The sequence below is a fragment of the Hypanus sabinus genome, chromosome 28 (assembly GCF_030144855.1).
Source record: "Hypanus sabinus isolate sHypSab1 chromosome 28, sHypSab1.hap1, whole genome shotgun sequence".
Lineage (NCBI taxonomy): Eukaryota > Metazoa > Chordata > Chondrichthyes > Myliobatiformes > Dasyatidae > Hypanus > Hypanus sabinus.
This window is the reverse complement of record NC_082733.1, coordinates 16,301,704-16,324,366: the sequence shown is the minus strand read 5'-3', so window position 1 is coordinate 16,324,366 and position 22,663 is coordinate 16,301,704.

Here is a 22,663-nt window from a genome sequence, read left to right as displayed (position 1 = left end):
TCCAATATCTACTTCCACCTCTCTTTTATTGTTTATATATCTGAAAAATGTTTGGTGTCTTCTTTGATAATGTTGGTGAGACGATGGAAGATCTATGGAGCAGAATGTTGAGCCCATCTGGGTAGAGATTAAGAATAGTATAGGGAAAAACAATCACTGGTGGGAGTTGTCTATAGGCCACCTAATAAAAATATTACATCGGCAGAGGCAATTAAACAAGAAATAACTGAGGGTTGTAAGAATAGAATGGCAGTTGTCATGGGGGATTTTAACTTCTACACAGATTGGGTGAATCAGGTTGGTCAAGGAAGTCTTAAGGACGACTTCATAGAATGCATCCATGATAGCTTTCTTGAGCAGCACGTTAGTGAATCTACAATGGAAAATATTATCTTAGATCTGGTCCTGTGCAATGAGACAGGTAAAATGAATGATCTTGTAGTCAGGGATCCTCTTGGAAAGAGTGATCGTAGTATGATTGAATTTTGCATACAGATGGAGGATGAAATATTTAGATCTAAAACTAGTGTGTTATGCTTGAACAAAGGAGACTACAACAGGATGAGGGAGGAGTTGACTAATGCGAACTGGGAGCATAGGCTATTTGGTAGGACAGTTGAGGAACAGTGGAATACTTTCTAAGAGATTTTTCACAGTGACCAACAAAAGTATATTCCATCAAAAGTAAGGACAGTAAGTGTGGAGAGAGCCAGCCTTGGATAACTAAGGAAATAAAAGATAGTATCAAATTAAAAGCTCATGTGTACAAAGTCACAAAGAGAAATGGGAGACTGAAGGACTGGGAAAAATTTTAAAAGCAACAAAGAACAGCTAAACAAGAAATAAGGAAGGGGAAGATTGAGTATGAAAATAAATTAACACAAAATATAAAAACAGATAAAAAATTTTTATAAATATATAAAGTGGAAGAGGGTGGCTAAAGTCAACATAGGTCCCTTGGAAAACAAGAAGGGGAAATTGATGTTGGGTGATAAGGAAATGGCTGAGGCATTGAACGACTATTCTGGAGAACATGTCTAATGTGCCAAAGGATGATGTTATGGATGAAATGGGAGATGAGGACCTCGATAAAATCACTGTCATTAAAGAGATAGTGATGAGCAAACTAGAGGGCCTGAAGGTAGAGAAGTCCTCTGGTCCTGATGGGATGCATCCCAAGGTGCTGACGGAATTAGCAGAGGTTATAGTAGACGTGTTGGTAATCATTTGCCAAAATTCTCTAGATTCTAGGCAGGTCCTGGCGGACTAGATGACAGCAAACGTCACACCACTTTTTAAAAAAAGATGTAGGCAAAAGACGGGTAACTATAGGCCAGTTAGATTAACATCTGTAATTGGGAAAATGCTTGAAGCTGTGATTAAGGAAGAAATAGTGAAACATTTAGAAACGAGTGGTTCCATTAGACAGACACAGCAAGGATTCAGAAAAGGCAGGTCCTGTTTGACAAACTTACTGGAGTTCTTTGAGGATATAATGAGTGCAGTGGATGGAGGGGAACAGGTGGATGTTGTATACTTATATTTCCAGAAGGCATTCGATAAGGTACCACACAAGAGACTTTTAAATAAGATATGGATGCATTGAGTCAGAGGAAGTGTATTGGCATGGATAGTGGATAGGTTAACCAATAAGAGGCAGAGAGTTGGTATAAATAGGTGTTTCTCTGGCTGGCAATCAGTGGTGAGTGGGGTGCCACAGGGGTCGGTGCTGGGCCCGCAGCTGTTTACCATTTTCATTGATGATTTGGAAGAGGGGACTGAGTGTCATGTAGCAAAATTTGCTGATGACACTAAACTGAGTGGAAAAGCAAATGGTACAGAGGATGTGGAGAGTCTGCAGAGGGATATGGATAGGTTAAGTGAGTGGGCCAAGGTCTGGCAGATGGAATACAACATTGGTAAATGCAAGATCATCCACTTTGGAAGGAATAATAGATGAACAGATTATTATTTAAATGGTGAAAGATTGCAGCATGCCGTTGTGCAGGGGGACTTGGGAGTGCTTGTGCATGAATCACAAAAAGCTGGCTTGCAAGTACAACAGGTTATTAAGAAGGAAAACAGAATGTTGGCTTTCATGGCTAGAGGGATTGAATTCGAGAGCAGGGAGGTCATGCTGCAACTATACAGGGTACGGGTACTGGTGAGGCCATACCTGGAGTACTGTGCGCAGTTCTGGTCTCCATACTTGAGGAAGGATATACTGGCTTTGGAGGCAGCCCAGAGGAGGTTCAGCAGGTTGATTCCAGGGATGAAGGGGTTAACCTATGAGGAGAGATTGAGTCGCCTGGGACTGTACTCTCTGGATTTCAGAAGAATGAGAGGGGATCTTATAGAAACATTCAAAATGTTGAAAGGGATAAATAAGATAAAAGTAGGAAAGTTGTTTCCATTGGTAGACGAGACTAGAACTAGGGGACATTGCCTCAAGATTCAGGGGAGAAGATTTAGGATGGAGATGAGGAGAAACTGTTTTTCCCAGACAGTGGTGAATCTGTGGAATTCTCTGCCCAGGGAAGCAGTTGAGGCTTCTTCACAAGTATATTTAAGATGCAATTAGATAGATTTTTACATAGTAGGGGAATTAAGGGTTATGGGGAAAAAGCAAGTAGATGGAGCTGAGTTTATGGACAGATCAGCCATGATCTTTTTGAATGGCGGGACAGGCTCGATGGGCCAGATGGCCTAATCCTGCTCCTGTTTCTTATGTTTTTATGTTCTTACCTTCGTATTTCATCTTTTCCCTCCTTATGGCTTTTTAGTTGCCTTCTGCTGGTTTTTAAAAGCTTCCCAATCCTCCAACTTCCCACTATTTTTTGCTCTATTATATGCCCTCTCAGTTGATTTTATGGTGTTTTTACTTCCCTTGTTAGCCACGGTTTCATTGTACTCCCCTTAGAATATTACTTCTTCTTTGGGATGTATCTGTCCAGGACCTTCCAAATTGCTCCCAGAAATTCCAGTCATTGTTCTTCTGCCATCATCCCTGTAGTGTCCCTTTCTAATCAACTTTGGCCAGCTCCCCTCTTATCCCTCTATAATTCCCTTTACTTCACTGTAATACTGATATATCTGACTTTAACTTCTCCTTTTCAAATATGAAGACAATCATGTTGTGAGCACTGCACACCAAGGGTTCTTTACCTTAAGCTCCTAAGTCAAATCTGGTTCATTACACAATACCCAATCCAGAAAAGCCGTTCCCTTAGTGGCCTCAACCAAAATTTGCTCTAAAAAGCCATATCATAGATATTCTGCAAATTCTTTCTCTTGGGACGCACCACCAACCTGATTTTCCCAATCTACCTGCATACTGAAATCCCCCATAGCTATCATAACATTGCCCTTTAGACTTGGAGGAATGAGTGTGGAAGGGAGAGCTTATTACACTGGAGAAGGACAAACAAAGAGAGTATAGTTGTGCTTTGCTGCATATATTTTAATGGTAGGACACTAGAAATAAGGGTACTGAACTGATGGCACATATAGTTTTGTGGAAATATAATACTGCAACCAATGCTGCTACGTGGCTCAAAGGTTGGCATGGCTGGCTGTATTTTGTGCTACAAGGCTTTGGATAAGATAGAGGGATTCTGAAACCATGTTTGCAACCACATTACATAAGGATACAATTCTTTCTGGCACTTCATCCTGAGAAGTGATGGAGGGCCAGAAAGATCAATAAATTGGATCACATGGATTGGACTGAGCTAGAAACAAAGAGCAAATCACAGGACTATGAGTGCTCTGTAGGCACCAAGTAATCAGAGAGAGATTACAAAGGGGAGAAGAAAACATAAAGGCAACTCCCGAAGCAATGAATAAGTAACAAGGCAATAAAAAGGGGGATCTCACCTACTCTAACATTATTTGTGACAATGGAAGAGGAAATGCCATAGCAGAGCAGAGTTCTTGAAATATAGTCCTGAGAACATTTTAAATCAGTACGTAGCAAGACCAAATAGGCAAGTATGGTGCTGGAGATAGTCTTAGAGAAAATTTCTGGGGAAATGAAGAAGAAAGCGATGGAAGAGCATTTTGTACATTATGACTAGCTCTTGGTTTGGTACAATTATGAAAAAGGACTGACCAACTCTAAAGGTTTTAAAATTAAGAGAGGACAATTTTCCAAACACTAAGATATTGTGAATGCCAGATAACTGAAAAATTAATTTAAAAATGCTGCACCATTTCAGGCACCATTTAACAGAAATAATGTTTCAGGTCATTGACAGTGAGAAAACAAATGTGCTTTAAGTTGGAGTGAAGTTGGGGATGTAAAAGGGAATGCCGATGGAAAGGATGGGCACCTAGAGAATCTAACTGACACAAATTATGCTGATTCTTTCTTAGAAAGGTTGGAGAATACACTAAATATCAATCACAAATGATCTAGAGCAGGGATTCCCAACCAGGAGTCCACAGTGCCTTGGTATTGGTCCATGGCATAAAAAAGGGTTGGGAACTCCTGATCTAGAGGACGTACAAACAAAGGGCAATGAATAATGATAAACTAATAATGGAATAACTGTGAGTGCAGAATGCAGCAGCCTGTGAAAATGAAAACCAAACAGAATGCTGGAAGCACTCAGCAGGCCAGGTATTATCGGTAGAATTAGGAAAATATTTTTGAATTCAATATTGAGCCCTGCTGGATACAATGTTTGAATGTACTCATAAAAGAGGAAGAGGGTGGGTACGGTGTTTCCAGGGTGTGGGAAACCTGAGTAAGACAGATTCAAGTCCTGTTCCACATTCTACTTCATTGAAAATAACCTTGACTCTTAATTTGCAGATATCAATCAAATACAACTAATCTCCTTTTATTGTTGATAAGAGAGGACCAGATTGGTGAATGACTACTTAATCAGCTGGGTTTCAGCACCCAGTTGCCACATTATTTGCACCGAGATCCTACTGGATAAACCTTACTGAATATACAGTTTTTCCCTGCTGACTTCACAAAGAATTCTCAACCATTTTAATACACATATTCTGTTTGTGCTTTCTTATCTTGAAATATTACCAGGTTTCACCTGCATAAGATGTGCCTTAGATCATAAGTTGCTTGCTTCTTATTTAGAAGATTTTGAGTTTAAAGCTCTCTCTAGAGAGGTAAAGTCTCAAGGTTTAAAAGAAATTGCTCCACTGGAGGCCCAAATCTCTCTCTGGTTGGTGAAGAAATCCCAAGGCGCATTTTTAAAAAGGAGTGTAGTTCTCACTGGTATGCTGGCCAATATTAGTCCCTCAACAAATGTCAATGTATGGAGATTACCCGCTCATTATCTCATTGCATGTTCTTGAGAGCTTGCTGTGCTGACATTTCCTTATTTGCAAGAGCAACTGATCTTCAATTGCACTTTACAGAATGTGCAGTCCTTTGGGGCAAAGTGAAGGAGGCTAAAGGGCTGCAAGATTATTATCTTTTATGTTTGGTGGAGAAAAACATAGTATTCCTTATTACAGACAAAATAAAGTTGAAGATTCTAGTCTAGAATTTTTTTTTTCTTGTTTTAGGAATGTCTACTTAGTCGACTCCATCATGGTCACTTGCCTCCCTAGTATCTGGAACATCTCCAAGAGTGAAGCCTCAAAAAGGGGGCATCATTATTAAGGAACCCCATCACCCAGTACAAGCCCTGTTCTCATTGCTGCTGTTGGGATGAAGTGCCGTAGCCCGAAGGCACACAGTCGATGATTCAGGAACAGCTTCTTCCCCTCTGCCATCTGATTTCTAAATGGACATTGAACCCATAAACATTACCTCACAATTTTGTTTTACTTTTTATTTTTAAACTACTTACTTAATTTAACTAATACATGTAATATATATTCAGTGTAATTCAATAGTTCAATTTAATATTGCAGACATCCACAAAAACAGAAGAGTGCCCCAAAGAATGAATGACAGTAAAAGTGTTAGAACCCCAAAGCCCCCTCTACAGCCCCCTGCACATAAGCAAAGCATTGACCTTCCCCCACCCCACTTACCTTAGCAAATCATCAGCACCCTCCACCCCCCAATCAAGCAAAGGCAAAGCCCTCCAAGAAAGACCATGATCTGCAGTACATTTGCCCAACAATTCGACACCCAACAGGCTCTTTCTCTCCCTAACAAAGGGATAGAGAGGTATCACATAGTGAGGAGAGACTAAAAAGACAAAAAAAAAATCACTTGCTGATTTAAGGTGTTGAAGGCTGTTGCGTCACTTTTTTCCTCCCCCCGAGTTCTCCAACTGGAGAATCGGCAGCAAACTCTCCCCCTCCAACAAGAGAAAGAGAGCAAGCCATCCACGTACAGAGCCCTCCGACAGCTGATCCGCTGTTCCTGATATTCTGTTTTCTCCTGCAACGCTTCAGCCGGTGGTCGAATCCGCCTATCCCAGAGCCCCAAAGACCCGCTCGTCTTCGAGGCTGCATCCTTGGGATATCGAAAAACAGCTGGTCAGTGAGCTCTGAGTGCAGGAACCAAAGTTTGAGTGCAGCTGTAGGTCAAGGTCTTCAATAGAACCCCAACCACCTTGAAAAAGAAGAAACGAGACATTCTTTTGTCTGGATTATTATGTATTTCATTGTACTGCTGCCACAGAAACAACAAATTTCACAACATATCCTGGTGATATTAAACCTGACTCTGATTCCATGTTCCCATCCCAGAGGTAGTAATTGGTACTGAGATTTGCTTCAGAGGATTGCCCTGTTTCTGCTATATTTTATTTATAATCATACTTGCATAAGTCCGATAGCCGGTGTGCTAACTTGCTCATTGCATTTTGTTCATCAATGTCCATCTCAGTTGGAGGATAGGATTTGTCCTCTGTGTCTGACGACAGTCTCCTTATCTGAGGAAGGATGTTCTGGCTCTGGAGGGATTGCAACAAAGGTTTAATAGATGAGTGGCAAAATCGACGTTAGAGAAGAGCTGGATCAGTAAGGGCTAGATTCACTTACGCCAAAGACTGAGATGAATCTCAAAGAAGCCTGTAAAATTCAGTAAGCTTTTTCATAGGTGGGGAACCAGAGGCACAGCCTTGGGATATAGGAAGTGACATTTAACAGTTATCAGCAAAAATTTCTTACTCAGAGAGTGGTGAACTTGTAGGATTCTCTACTCTGGACGACAGTGGAAGCCAGAGTATGCAACATATTTAAGAAGGAGGTTCTTAATACTGAAGTGATCTCATCAGAGGTGGCAAACCTATGGCATGCGTGCCCAATGTGGCATGTGAAAAAATTTCCTTTGGCACATAACATGTAGTGTTGCCCCTCAATTCTTTAAACCCCATGCATAATAAAAAGATTCATAATTATTATATTTACTAACAAATGAAGTAGCAAATTATATTTTTTACAGCCTGAGAGCAGTGCGATGTTTTCACAGGAAACATCTCATGGAGGCTTGGCGCCATCCAGACGGTTGTGAGAACACGTGACGTTGGATGATATGTTTTGTAATCTTCGCAGACTTGGCTTAAGCGTGAGTGTTGGGATAATAAACACTTACCCAACTTGCTGACAGTAGCTTCTTTCTACTTACATTTCTTCTTCTGTCATTTGTGAGTGAACTTTGGATATTCAGTGATAATGCAAATATTGGATGTGGTTTAGAGACTCAGTGAATATTAATTTTCAACTGTCTTTTTAAAAGATTAACACTAATAATTTTTGAACAGGATTTGAAGAATGATTTTTTTTTATTTCAATCTGTATCGGTTATAATTTTCTTAATAGTAAAGCAATAAATACACATAAATAAGCAACAGAACACAACCTTTTTCCTTTAAAATTCCATTATTATTTTTACTAGTTCATCAATCAATGTTAATCTCTGCACAAAATTACCATGGCATGCGAGAGAATTTTTTTCTTTTCAAAGACTATTGCCAGTCTGGGCACAGGATCACGAAAAGGTTTGCCACCCCTGATTTAGGGACATGGGAAGAAAGTAGGAAGAAGATACTGAAACAGATGATCAGTCATAGAACTGTAGAGTTATACACCACAGAATCAGGCCCTTTGGCCCAACCCTTGCATGCCCACCAAGATGTATAGAGTTCATCCCATTTGCCTGCATTTGGCTCATATCATTTTCTATTAATGCAGCACAAGAAATTCTGAAGCTGCTGAAAATCCAAAGTAACATGACCAAAATGCTGGAGGAACTCAACATGTCATGTAGTTTCCATGGAGTGGAATAAAGAGCCAATGTTTCAGGCTAAAACCTTTCATCAGGACTACAAAGGGACTACATCTAAGCTGCTGAGTTCCTCCAGCCTTTCCTGTGTGTTGTTCTATCCATGTTCCTGTCCATGTGTCATTTAAACTTTGCAAGTGTACTCACCACTACCACTTCAGATCATTCTGTATAACCATCACACACTGTGGAAAAAGTTGTCCATCAGAACCCTTATAAACTGTCCCCCTATCTCCTTAAGTATATGCTCTCAAGTTTTAGATGCCCCTACACTGGAAAAAAAATTTCCATCCCTCATGATCTTATGTACATCTTTAATACCATCCTTTAGTCTCCTGTGTTCAAGGATTTAGAGCATCGTCATCATTATAGAATGACAATGTAAGCTCAAAGGGTTGGATGGTCTCTCCCTGCTCCTGCTTTCAATGCTCTTATCCCAAAATGAAGTAAGCATTGTTCCCACTTTGATATGGAGAGAGCGGATGAAGCTAAAGGAGTTGCCACTCAACGCAAGGGTGTGTTCAACCAAGAGAATGAAGGCACTGGTAGGGTTTCAATTCAAGGAAGAAGAGAAGAAGATCTCAGGCCATCCTTTGGAATAGAGTGGCTGAGGGATTGGATCTCCTTCGAGAAGATAGGGAGGTGAGGATTAGAATACTAGGAACTGTCAAAATTTCAGAAGATGTGAAGGACATGAGTGTGAGGTTATTGGACCAGCAGAGAAAGAATAGAGTCAAGGTAGGAAGAAATAAGTTCTGTGGGACTGGACCAGATGAAACAATGGGTCAGTCAGGTCAATCCAGCTTGTGGATCTTGGAGAGGAGGTAGACACTGGCTGCATTGGATATGAAGTTTATTGACTTGGAGGCTCCAAGACACCCACAAAGCTTATTATCATCTGTGATAAAACAGCCCATTCAATTGGTACTCTATCCACCATTCTAAACATTCACTTTTACCAACACAGACTGTAGTGTGTACCAACAATAAAATGATCACACTTATTCATTCATTCTACTCACAACACTTCCAAATCCACATATAGATAAGGGCAGTGAGCATTAGGAGCATCCTCCCCTGTAACTTTCCCACCACTATCACGCTAAATTGGAAATAATTTTTTGTTACTTAACTGATACTGAACCTAAGTCCTGAAACTCCTTCTCCAGCAAACGTTCAGTAGATGGATAATACATTCTGATCTTGCCAGCTCACATTCCAAGAATTTTTTAGAAAGTCATGTGCAGGATGGTATGATGCTAAGCTCTAGAGATGCTATAAATCGAGTGAGAGTTAAGGAGGCTGGAGTGGATAGATGACCATATAGATGAGCAAAAAAATATTGTTCTGCTTGTAGAAAATACAGAGCAGGAGGGAGTGTCAGTAAAAATGCAATGTGCGTTCTATAAAAGAGGAGAAAATGACTGTCAAAGAGAGATATAGAAGTGAGCACATCTCTTTGAAAAACAGGCTTTCTTTAAACTACAGATGAAAGCTTAACAAATGCATCAGTATCTGATTTAGATACTAAACCCAACACATGTAGCTTGTTAAAATAATGGTAACGCTGCTCTCTAGCCTGATGGCCTCACAGAAATTCCATTTCTCTTTCCTGCTGCCTCATGTCAGTTCCAATTTTGTTGCAGATATCAGAATTTCCAGGAACTCAGCTTTGGTCCTTCAAGATGCATATGTGCAAGAATGGGTATGGGGTGGGGAAGAAACATCTTCAACAACCGTTCAATGCTATTAAAATTTGACACTCATGGTAAAGCAGGACCTATACCTGTTTGCTCTCCAATAACAGAATTACAACAGTTTGTTGACAAAACATCACAAAGCATTGGGCTCAGGGTGCTTATTTTAGATTACCATCTGGCCCAAAAAATTTCATTTATCAATGAGTTTCTCAGCAGTGTAGAGAAGCATATCTATGTTCTTGGAAGACGAAAGAAAGTGCAGATACTGGAATCTAAAAAAAAGAGATGGCTAGAAGAACTCAGCATCTGAGGACGTAAGGGGGATAAGATTATCTCTCCGGTTGTGACTCTACATCAGGACTGGGAGGGAATAGGAAAGATTACCAGTGTGTTGGGGACGGGGTAGGATAGAAGCTAGTCATGGATGGAACTTACAAGTAAGTGAAACCAGGTAAGGTGAACAAAGGGAGAATATCAGGTGGAACAGGTGAAGGAATGGGGGATGAGAATATTGGGATAATCTTAAATTATAAAATTCAGTATTAATACCATTGAGTTGTAAACCACGCAGGTGGAATGCTTACATAGAAACATAGAAAATGGGTGCAGGAGTAGGCCATTCGACCCTTCGAGCCTGCACTACCATTCAGTATGATCATGGCTGATCATCCAACTCAGAACCCTGTACCTGTTTTCTCTCCATACCTCCTGATCCCTTTAGCCACAAGGGCCATATCTAACTTCCTCTTAAATATAGCCAATGAACCGGCCTCAACTGTTTCCTGTGGCAGAGAATTCCACAGATTCACCACTCTCTGTGTGAAGAAGTTTATCCTCGTCTCGGTCCTAAAAGGCTTCCCCTTTATCCTTAAACTGTGACCCCTCGTTCTGGACTTCCCCAACATTGGAAACAATCTTTCTGCACCTAGCCTACACAGTCCCTTTAGAATTTTATACGCTTCATTAGATCCCCCCCCCTCAATCTTCTAAATTCCAGAGAGTATAAGCCTAGTCCAGGGGTCGGCAACCTTTACCACTGATAGAGCCATATGGACCCGCTTCCCACAGAAAAGAAAACACTGGGAGCCACAAAACCCGTTTGACATTTAAAATGAAATAACACTGCATACAACGTTTTTTTTTGCCTTTATGCTATGTATAAACAAACTATAATATGTTGCATTTATGAAATCGATGAACTCCTGCAGAGCAAACAAAATTACATTTCTGCATGCAACAAAAACATTTTGAACTCCGAAAAAAAGACGTTGGGTTGATGGTTACTACACCGTTAGCCTACCTTGGATCAAAAAATTAAAAGAAATCGCACACTGGCGGGTGTCAGGCATTGGCAGTGGTGACGTATATTAATAGCGATAAAAACACGTTGTAGCAGTGTGCTACACGCAGCGCTAAAATAACGACACGGAGTGGTTAAACTGCAGTCAAAGATAACTTTATTCGAACTACACAGCCTTGCTTTTAAGCCTCTCTCAACCTGCCCCCCGTGGGCGCAGATGCTCCAAAAGACACGTACTCACAAACCCCCGTAGGCTATCACCCTTAGCCGGAACGCTGGCAAATTGTGAGCCGGTTCGGATGTGCCAGGAAATGGGTTGCCACAACATTTTATTTAGATTGTACAAGATCACCATAATCTTCAAATTTAGAATTACATTTCAAAAACTAACAAACTAACATAAAATACATTTTAATTAAATACTCATCATTTATATTCCAAAGCCACAGGGAGCCGCAGCACAGAGTTGAAAGAGCCACATGTGGCTCCGGAGCTGCGGGTTGCCGACCCCCGGCCTAGTCGATCCAGTCTTTCTTTATATGAAAGTCCTGCCATCCCAGGAATCAATCTGGTGAACCTTCTCTGTACTCCCTCTATGGCAAGAATGTCTTTCCTCAGATTAGGGGACCAAAACTCCACACAATATTCTAGGTGCAGTCTCACCAAGCCCTTGTACAACTGCAGTAGAACCTCCCTGCTCCTGTACTCAAATCCTTTTGCTATAAATGCCAACATACCATTTGCCTTTTTCACCGCCTGCTGTACCTGCACGTCCACCTTCAATGACTGGTGTACAATGACACCCAGGTCTCGTTGCATCTCCCCTTTTCCTAATCGGTCACCGTACAAATAATAATCTGTTTTCCTGTTCTTGCAACCAAAGTGGATAACCTCACATTTATCCACATTAAATTGCATCTGCCATGAATTTGCCCACTCACCTAACCTATCCAAGTCACCCTGCATCCTCTTAGCATCCTCCTCACAGCTAACACCACCGCCCAGCTTCGTGTCATCTGCAAACTTGGAGATGCTGCATTTAATTCCCTCGTCTAAATCATTTATATATATTGTAAACAACTGGGGTCCCAGTACTGAGCCTTGCAGTACCCCACTAGTTACTGCCCGCCATTCTGAAAAGGTCCTGTTTACTCCCACTCTTTGCTTCCTGTCTGCCAACCAATACTCTATCCACATCAATACCATACCCCCAATATTGTGTGCTTTAAGTTTGCACACTAATCTCCTGTGAGGGACCTTGTCAAAAGCCTTTTGAAAATCTAAATGTACCATATCCACTGGCTCTCCCCTATCCACTCTACTAGTTACATCTTCAAAAAATTCTATAAGATTTGTCAGACATGATTTTCCTTTCACAAATCCATGCTGACTTTGTCCGATGATTTCACCTCTTTCCAAATGTGCTGTTATCACATCTTTGATAACCGATTCTAGTATTTTCCCCACCACCGATGTCAGACTAACCAGTCTATAATTCCCCGGTTTCTCTCTCCCTCCTTTTTTAAAAAGTGGGGTTACATTAGCCACCCTCCAATCATCAGGAACTAATCCAGAATCTAACGAGTTTTGAAAAATTATCACTAATGCATTCACTATTTCTTGGACTACTTCCTTAAGCACTCTGGGATGCAGACCATCTGGCCCTGGGAATTTATCTGCCTTTAATCCCTTCAATTTACCTAACACCACTTCCCTACTAACATGTATTTCCCTCAGTTCCTCCATCTCACTAGACCCTCGGTCCCTTACTATTTCCAAAACATTATTTATGTCCTCCTTAGTGAAGACAGAACCAAAGTAGTTATTCAATTGGTCTGCCATGTCTTTGTTCCCTATGATCAATTCACCTGTTTCTGACTGTAAAGGACCTACATTTGTCTTGACCAATCTTTTTCTTTTCACGTATCTGTAAAAGCTTTTACAGTCAGTTTTTATGTTACCTGCCAGCTTTCTCTCATAATCTTTTTTCCTTTTCCTAATTAAGCCCTTTGTCCTCCTCTGCTGGTCTCTGAATTTCTCCCAGTCCTCAGGTGTGCCGCTTTTTTTTGCTAATTTATATGTTTCTTCTTTGGACTTGATACTATCCCTAATTTCTCTTCTCAGCCACGGGTGCACTACCTTCCCTGGTTTATTCTTTTGCCAAACTGGGATGAACAATTGTGTAGTTCATCCATGCAATCTTTAAATTCTTTCCAATTGCATATCGACTGTCAACCCTTTAAGTATCTTTTAAGTATCTTAGCTAATTCACATTTCATACCTTCAAAGTTACCCTTCTTTAAGTTCAGAACCTTTGTTTCTGAGTTAACTATGTCACTTTCCATCTTAATGAAGAATTCCACCATATTATGGTCACTCTTACCCAAGGGGCCTCGCACGACAAGATTGCTAACTAAACCTTCCTCATTGCTCAATACCCAATCTAGAATGGCCTGCTCTCTAGTTGGTTCCTCGACATGTTGGTTCAGAAAACCATCCCGCGTACATTCCAAGAAATCTTCTTCCTCAGCACCCTTACCAATTTGGTTCACCCAATCTATATGTAGATTGAAGTCACCCATTATAACTACTGTTCCTTTATTGCACGCATTTCTAATTTCCTGTTTAATGTCATCCCCAACCTCACTACTACTGTTAGGTGGCCTGTACACAACTCCCACCAGCGTTTTCTGCCCCTTAGTGTTATGCAGTTCTACCCATATCGATTCCACATCCTCCGGGGTAATGTCCTTCCTTTCTATTGCGTTAATCTCCTCTCTAACCAGCAATGCTACCCCACCTCCTTTTCTTTCCTGTCTATCCCTCCTGAATATTGAATATCCCTGGATGTTGAGCTCTCATCCTTGGTCACCCTGGAGCCATGTCTCTGTGATCCCAACTATATCATATTCATTAATAACTATCTGCACATTCAATTCATCCACCTTGTTACGAATGCTCCTTGCATTGACACACAAAGCCTTCAGGCTTGTTTTCACAACACTCTTAGCCCTTATACAATTATGTTGAAAGGTGGCTCTTATTGCTTTTTGCCCTGGATTTGCCTGCCTGCCACTTTTACTTTTCACCTTACTACTTTTTGCGTCTATCCTCATTTTACACCCCTCTGTCTCTCTGCACTTGTTCCCATCCCCCTGCCACATTAGTTTAAAGCCTCCTGAACAGCAATAGCAAACGCTCCCCCGGGACATTGGTTACAGTCCAGCCCAGGTGCAGACCGTCCTGTTTATACCGGTCCCACCTCCCCCAGAACTGGTTCCAATGCCCCAGAAATTTGAATCCCTCCACCTTGCACCATTTTTCAAGCCACATATTCAACTGAAATATCCTCCTATTTTGCGCTTGGCTTCTCTGTATCAATGGAGATGAGTAAAGGAAGGTCAGTGTGAGAGTGGGAAGAAGTTATGAAAAAGTTAAAATGACATACAAGCAGAAGCTCAGGACAGACATCAGACAGAGTGAAGGTCATCCGTGAAACAGTCACTCTGTCTGCACTTAGTTTAACCAGTGATGAAGAGACCACATCACAAGGACCATTCATCGTAAACCAGCTTGGAAGAGATGCAGGTGGTCACCAATGTGTTAATTTCTGAAGTAAAACTAAAGCTGAAGCTTCAATTTAGTAAGATATAAACAATCACCAAGTCTGATGATTTACTGATGCAACAATACCACAGTCATAACATCAAACAGTATAGAAAGATATCTTTTACCCATCAATTCCATACCAAATATTAAGTGCCTATACTTATTCCATCTTCTAGCACTTGGACCATAGCCTTGGTAATTCAAGTGCTCATCTAAAGAATCTCTGGCTTCAACGCAGTCCCCTCCCTTCCGAAACACAGGTTGTGCATGCCAGTTTCCAGCCACCCTCGGGCTGAAAACTTCTTCCCCAGATGCCATCTAAACATCTTAACCCCTACCTACAACACATGCCCAGTGGCTTTAAATACTTCTGTTACGGAGACAAGCTTCTAGCAGTACACCCTATCTCTGTCACTGATTAAATAACAATGACGGTATACCCTTCCAGCTGCTTAACCCATGCTCAGCTCTGTTATGTCAGAAGGACATAGTCGTTTGAACAGAGTTTGAAAATGGCAACAAAAGCCTCAATCAGCTTTGCACATGAACTGATTTCATGATCACTTTACCCTGTTGACTTGTAATGGACATTGATTGTGACCACCTTTATAGCCTATCGACAGCACCCGTATATTTTGCATCAAATATGCTGTTTTCTGAGTTATAACAGAGGGACTTTGACCTGAAACATTAAATATTTCTCTTTTGAATGATGTTACCAGCCCTGCTATTTTTCCCAGCATTTCTGTTTTTTTTTCAAAGATTTGTAGCACCTACAGTTTTTTTTAATTTACATTTAATTTTTTACATATAATCTTATGAAAGAACAGTTCAGTTAACAATTCTTCCTGCTTTCCATGTGCCAAGATTTAATTTTATAAATTCCTCCCTTCCATTGGGTTAGAGTAATGAGAGAAAATGTCTGAAGGCTTAGAAGCATTAATTTTCAGTCAACAAGCTGGTTAAGCAGATGAACATTTTAACTATCAAATTGGTTTTCATGGGAAAATACTGCTAAAATTTCTACATTTAGGAATTTTATTAGTATCTTCTTTTGCTTAAAAAATGGAGAAAACATTGGTTCTTACAGACTGCTGAGGCTTGATCTATCAGCTCATGAACTTAAAATCTACTTAAGAAGTACATCTTTATTCAAGACAGTGAACATTATTTAAATAGACAAAATATAAAATGGACATCAATGTGACCTAACCACTACTGAAAATAAAATCATCAGCTGCAAATAAGTAAGTTTAAAGACAGTCTGCAAAATCTCAAAATTCTTCATGGGAAAAAGGATTTATGTCTTCATGCCCTAGGTTGATTACTTTTGAATAAAATGGCTACAGAGCTGAATTTGGCCAGAAGCACAGATTCAAAATCAACAAAGAGGGATTCCTGTTTAAGTCATATCATGTCAAAGAAAAATATATGCCACATTGGTGCTATCTTTGCTAATCCTTTTGTTCATAGGTAATTCCTGCAGCAAAGCACCATTTTGATTGCATTTCACAGTGAAGCGTTACTATGCAGTGATAAATGCACCAATTAACCCAATTATTGTCAGGGGTGGGGATTAGACTAAAATATAAACATTGGTTATTTTCTGCTTCAAAACCACTGTCAAGTAAAATTATAAATCTCAATTACAATAGGATAACATTGTGTTTGCTTTTAAATGGCCCTTTTAGCCATGCTAATTTGGACTGCTAATATCTTGTTTGAATATAATACTAATTTTGGAAATATGTCTTTTAAAGAGACAGATAAAGAATTAAGTATTAGAAAAATTTGCATTAGACATCTGACAAACTAATTCCAACTGATAGGATTGTTTTTTACCTCACCAATATAAATCTCACTTATGTATCGTGCTGCAGATAGACCTACTGTTTGACTAGAGTGCAGTTTTATTTTCACTGCATTATTTCTAATGAAACTTTTATTATCTTTCCTTTTGTACACATTGCTTTTGCTTTGCTGGTTCACTTTGCGCTATTGATTTTTGGTTTTCAGAGATGCAGTTGTTCTTTTGCATCATTCCTTTAAGATTGGGACCCATGGCCAGCTATCCAATCAATGGTGTATGCACAGCTGGCCTTCTCTGTGTAAGTGGGGAATGTTCACTGACCTTAATACATTTGTCCATATTTAGACAAAATTCATGCTGTTCATATTACAATAATGTTAACAACTTATGTATATGCCAGCCAAACTGTTTCCAACTCTGATTAACTCTATTTCAACCAACTGTGTCCAGAAAAACTGGAAAAGCTCACAGATGGCTTTTGAGGGATTACGAATTCAGAAGGAAGATCACATTTAGCAGACAATCCACCACACGAAAGGAGGATCTGCCCTTTAAAAAGGCCCTTCATGCGCACAGAGCATCTGAAACTCAAAGCCCTTTACAGCTGTCAGGCTACTTTTGAAGGGTAGTCTTTGTAAACTCATAAATCTGGCTATCAGGCAGCATGCAGCAAAACTTCCATAAACAGCAATATGACAATGATTAGATGAAATGTTTTAGTGAATTTGGCTGAGGGAGTAATTTTGGCCAGGTCATTGTTGATGGGATCATTCCTTTATTCTGAAGATTAACACTGGATAATTTAACTGAGGTAGCTGACAGCATCTTGGTTTCATGTCTCATCTGAAAGACACAATCAACAAGCCAAAAGACTGGACATATTTTTGGAATGACTTAACTCTGTCTTTCCATCAGGTGGATCAGTCACCTGGTGTTCTGATGAATACAGAATAAATCACAGGGCAAATACTTGGTATTTTCAAAACATATCTGTCAGGCATACCACCAGTCTGGACTCATCCAGAAGACAATCTGTGCTACTTTTCCAAGAAGACTCTGCCAGTGAGTAAAGCTCCTTGCTGCCAATGTGTTTTAAGTAAATACTGTTCCAGAATGCAGTCCTTGGCAAAGCTGCTGCTGAGGGAGAACAAAAGATAATTCCAAACCAGGCACAAGTACTATAATAAAACCTAAGCATGATCAAAGAACATAAGAACTGCAACGATTATATTCATCAATGGTACTTACTGGATTTAATTAATAATTACCTTTAACCAATGTGACTTCGGAACTTAACTCACAAAAAACAATGGATCTAGTGGTAAAGAGAGCTTTTTCCCCAGAGCTATAATTGCTTTGAATCAGTCGATCAAGCATCATCCATAAATTTGTTATATTGCTACTTTTAATACTGGTTTTATGGCTGTCATGCATCTGAGTTGTGCTTTTGAAACACTGGACATTGCTTGTACTGGCTAGTTACTTGATTTTATTTATTGTTTATTTATATTATTTTTAGTTTTATAGCATTGAGTACGAGCGTTGCAAACTCATTTTCGCTGCATTGGTGCACCAAAATTGTACTATGCAATGACAATAAGGATATTTCATTTCATTTCAGAGGAGGAGCAGCAATAGTGACCACTTACAAAATGGGATCTGGTGAGGAAAATTAGATTTCTCTGACCTTCCAAGATTAGCGGATAGCAGGTGTGGGCATTTTAGAAGTGACCATTTTGAGGTTAAATTCAAAGCGCAGGCTTCAGTGAGTACTGGGCCTTGTGACTAGGGAGAGTGGTGGTGAGGCAAGTTTTCTTTCTCTTTGTTTTGTCAAAGGGAGTAATCGTGAAGTTTATCGACAAAGGAGCGGTAGCATGCTCCTCCCACAGGTGAGGGTTTGAGAACATTGCTAATGTTTCTTGACTACATCTGTAGGGAGTGTGTCCAGCAAGTCGGCCAGACTGCCGAGATCAGCTGGAGCTGTGGACGGTCTCACTAAGGAGCACCCAGGAGAAGAACATGGTAGGCATTCTGTAGTGTGCTCCACAGGTGAAAAAATAGAGAGGAACGAGCACCAGGAAGGGCAGTCAGTTTAGATAGGTAGCACAAAAGAAATTTCAGGTTGGTGTGTTGCCTCCCTGCTGCTAGGGCCAAGGATGTCCTGGAGAGACTGCAGGACATTCTGAGAGGGAAAAGAACAGCCAGATCTGTGGTACTTTAGGTAATAATGATCCAGGAGAACGAATCAGGCTTGCAACATATTTAGGGAGCTTGGTAGCTATGTAAAAAACAGGATCACGAATGCTGGAATCTCTGGATTACTGCTGGTGCCATGAGCTAGACAACATGGGAATAAGAGACATCAGATGACTATGTATCTGAAGGGATAGTGCCTGAACTAATGTGGCCATTTCTGGAGAAGATGGAACCTGTACAAGCAGGACAATTAGCATTTTAACCAGAAATGCGCCAACACTCTTGTGGGCAGGTTTGGTGGTGCTGCTGGGGGAGGTTTAAACAGAGTTCAGATCGAGAGTTACAATCACCCAGAGGAGAAATAGTAAGTATAGCAGACAGAACAAGCGAGTAATTGACTATAAAGGGAGTTCAAACTTAACAAATCCATTGTAATGCAAGGACAATCAGTACTGAAGTATTTGAACTTAAAGCTTTAATTAATATTGGGGCTTATGAAATTGTTTTCAGCACCAAGACATGGTTGTACGATGGGCAGGACTAACAATTCAAAATGCCGGGCAAAACAGAGGTTAAAAAAACAGGAGGTATTGCACTATATGTCAAAGACTGCATTATTTCAGTACTGAGGGAGGATATCACAAAAGGTTGCTGAAACAAGATTGGAAACAAAAAAAAAGTCAGTGTTATTTATTAAAGGTGTATTACAGACCTTCTAACAGTCACTAAGGTTCAAGATTCAAAGTACATTTATTATCAGAGAATGTATAAATTGTACAACCTTAAGATTTGTTTGCTTACAGGTAGCCACAAAGCAAGAGATCTGAAAGAGCCCAATTAAAGAAAAAAAGACTAACACCTGATGCTCAAGAGAAACGGGGGAGGGGGGGAAGCACCAATCATGCAAACAACTGAAGCAAACAACAACATTCCAAACCAAATTGAGTCCTCTGGTTCGAGCCCCAGTGCAGACCCTGCAGCGGATAGTGAGGTCAGCTGAGAAGAGCATCGGGGTCTCTCTTCCTGCCATCATGGACGTTTATACTACATGCTGCATCCGCAAAGGAAACAGCATTATGAAGGACCCCATACACCCCTCATACAATCTCTTCTCCCTCCTGCCATCTGGGAAAAGGCTCCGAAGCATTCGGGCTCTTACGACCAGAATATATAACAGTTTCTTCCCCCAAGCTATCAGACTCCTCAATACCCAAAGCCTGGACTGACACCTTGCCCTACTGTCCTGTTTATTATTTATTGTAATGCCTGCACTGTTTTTGTGCACTTTATGCAGTCCAGTGCAGGTCTGTAGTCTAGTATAGCTTTCTCTGTGTTTTTTTTATTACGCAGCTCAGGCTAGTTTTTTGTACTGTGTCATTTAAACCATGATCCTGAAAAACATTGTCTCATTTTTACTATGCACTGTACCAGCAGTTATGGTCGAAATGACAATAAAAGTTGACTTGACTTGACTTGATTAGGCCTAAAATCTCGATTATCTGATCATCATATTATCAGACATGAAGCACAGCAGCTGGGGCAGTCTTCATAGCCTTCTGCAACACACCATCTTGGCTCAGACCCTGAACTTGCCTCACAATCCCTCACCCCCTCACTCTTTGTGGTGATAATTTAACACAATTTACCTCAGAAAAGGGGTTTTTAGTCAAATTTCCTGCCTTTTTAACTACCAGTGCACTGTCACATGTGTTCGGTACCAACATCTTAATTATCTTAACAGTAAGAGATAGGGAACAGATATGAATGCAGGTATCAGAGAGATGCAATAGAGATAAGGTTATTAGACTGGGGATTTCAATTTCACAAATACTAACAGATACTTCTTTAGTAGTAAAAGCTGAGGGGGGACAGATTTTTTTGAAGTAGATTTGGGAAAGTTTTTTGACAGTGTACATAAATTGACAAAGAATGGAAGCAGCATTCTTGGGGAACGTAGCTGGAGAGTTGAGTGAAAAAGCAAATTGTGCAGAGGATACGGAGAGTCTGCAGAGAGATATAGGTAGGTTAAGTGAGTGAATAAGGGTCTGGCAGATGGAATACAATGATAAATGTGAGGTCAGCCACTTTGGAAGGTAAAATGAAAGAGCAGATTATTATTTCAATGGTAAAAAAATTGCAGCATGCTGCTTTGTAGAAGGATTTGGGAGTGCTTGTGCATGAATCACAAAAGGTTGGTTTGCAGGTGCAGCAGGCTATCAAGGCGGCAAGTGGAGTGTTGGCCTTCATTGCTGGAGGGATTAAATTTAAGAGCAGGGAGGTTATGCTGCAACTGTACAGGGTACTGGTGAGGCTGCACCAGGTGTACTGTGTGCAGTTCTGGTCTCCTTACTTGAGGATGAAAATACTGGCTTTGGAGACAGTACAGAGGAGGTTCACTAGATTATTTCCAGAGATGAAGGAGTTACACTATAAGGGGAGATTGAGTCGCATGGGACTGTACTCTCTAGAATTCAGAAGAATGAGAGGAGATCTTATAGAGACGTATAAAATTATAAAAGGGATAGATAAAGTAGTTGTTTCAAATGGTAGGTGAGACTAGAACTATGGGACATAGCTTCAAGATTCGGGAAAGTAGATTTGGTACGGAGATGGGGAGGAACTGTTTTTCCCAGAGAGTAGTGAATCTTTGGAATTCTCTGCCCAATGAAGCAGTGGAGACTAGTAGATATATTTAAGACAAGGTCGGGTAGATTTTTGCATCATAGGGGAATTAAGGGTTAAGGGGGAAAAGCAGGTAGGTGGAGATGTCCATGGCCATATCAGCCATGATCTTATTGAATGGCAGAGCAGGCTCGATGGGCCAGATGGCCTCCTCCTATACCTATTTCTTATGTTCTTATGTTAAGTAGAAGGAGACTCATCTGGGATCATTTTGCAAATTTGAAGTGGTAATGATAGATGATCTGGATAGGCCAGTATTAAAGGCCTTAAATTGGCGGATGTTCAATAGGTTTCAATAGGTACATTTACTGTCAGAAAAGTATATACAATATTTATCCTGGAATTCTTTTTCTTCGCAAACATCTACTTAAACAGAGGAGTGCCCCAAAGAATGAATGACAGTTAAAATGTTAGAACCCCAAAGCCTCCCCAGCTCCCCCCTTCCCACGCATAGACAGCAGCAAGGCAATGCCCCCTCACTCACCCCAACCAGCAAAAAAGCATCAGCACTCTCCACTGAGCACTCGAGCATGCAGCAAAGCATCAATAATGACACAGACTTGCAGTACCCCAAAGACTACTCATTCACCCAGTATTCAACATACCATAGGCTCCCCCTCTCCCTAATTAGGGAAAAAGAGGTGTCCCCATTTCATAGCTAAAAGACAATAGACAATAGGTGCAGGAGTAGGCCATTCGGCCCTTCAAGCCAGCACTGACATTCAATGTGATCATGGCTGATCATCCACCATCACCATGGCTGATTTATGATGTTAAAAGTCTATTGCGTCGCTTTTTCCGAGCTCTGCACCCAGAGAGTCGGCACTAAAGAGGCACAGCTCTCCACATACGCAACCCCCCGGCACCTAATCCGTTGCTCCCCATGTTCTGTGTTCAGCCATGACACTTCAGCCATGGAATCAGCACGTCCCCAGAGCCATGAGCTCATCTTTCAAATTGTGTCCTTGGGATATGAAAAAGCATCCAGTTGTGAGGCCCCGAGAGTGGGTCCCATTCCCACATAGAACCAAAGTCAGAGTGTAACTCCAGGTCAGGGGCTTCAAAAGAACCCCACACATCCTGAAAAGGGAAATGAGAGGTATCAAATGTAGAAATAGAGCTGTTTCTGAAGACGTAAGGGAGTTGCCATT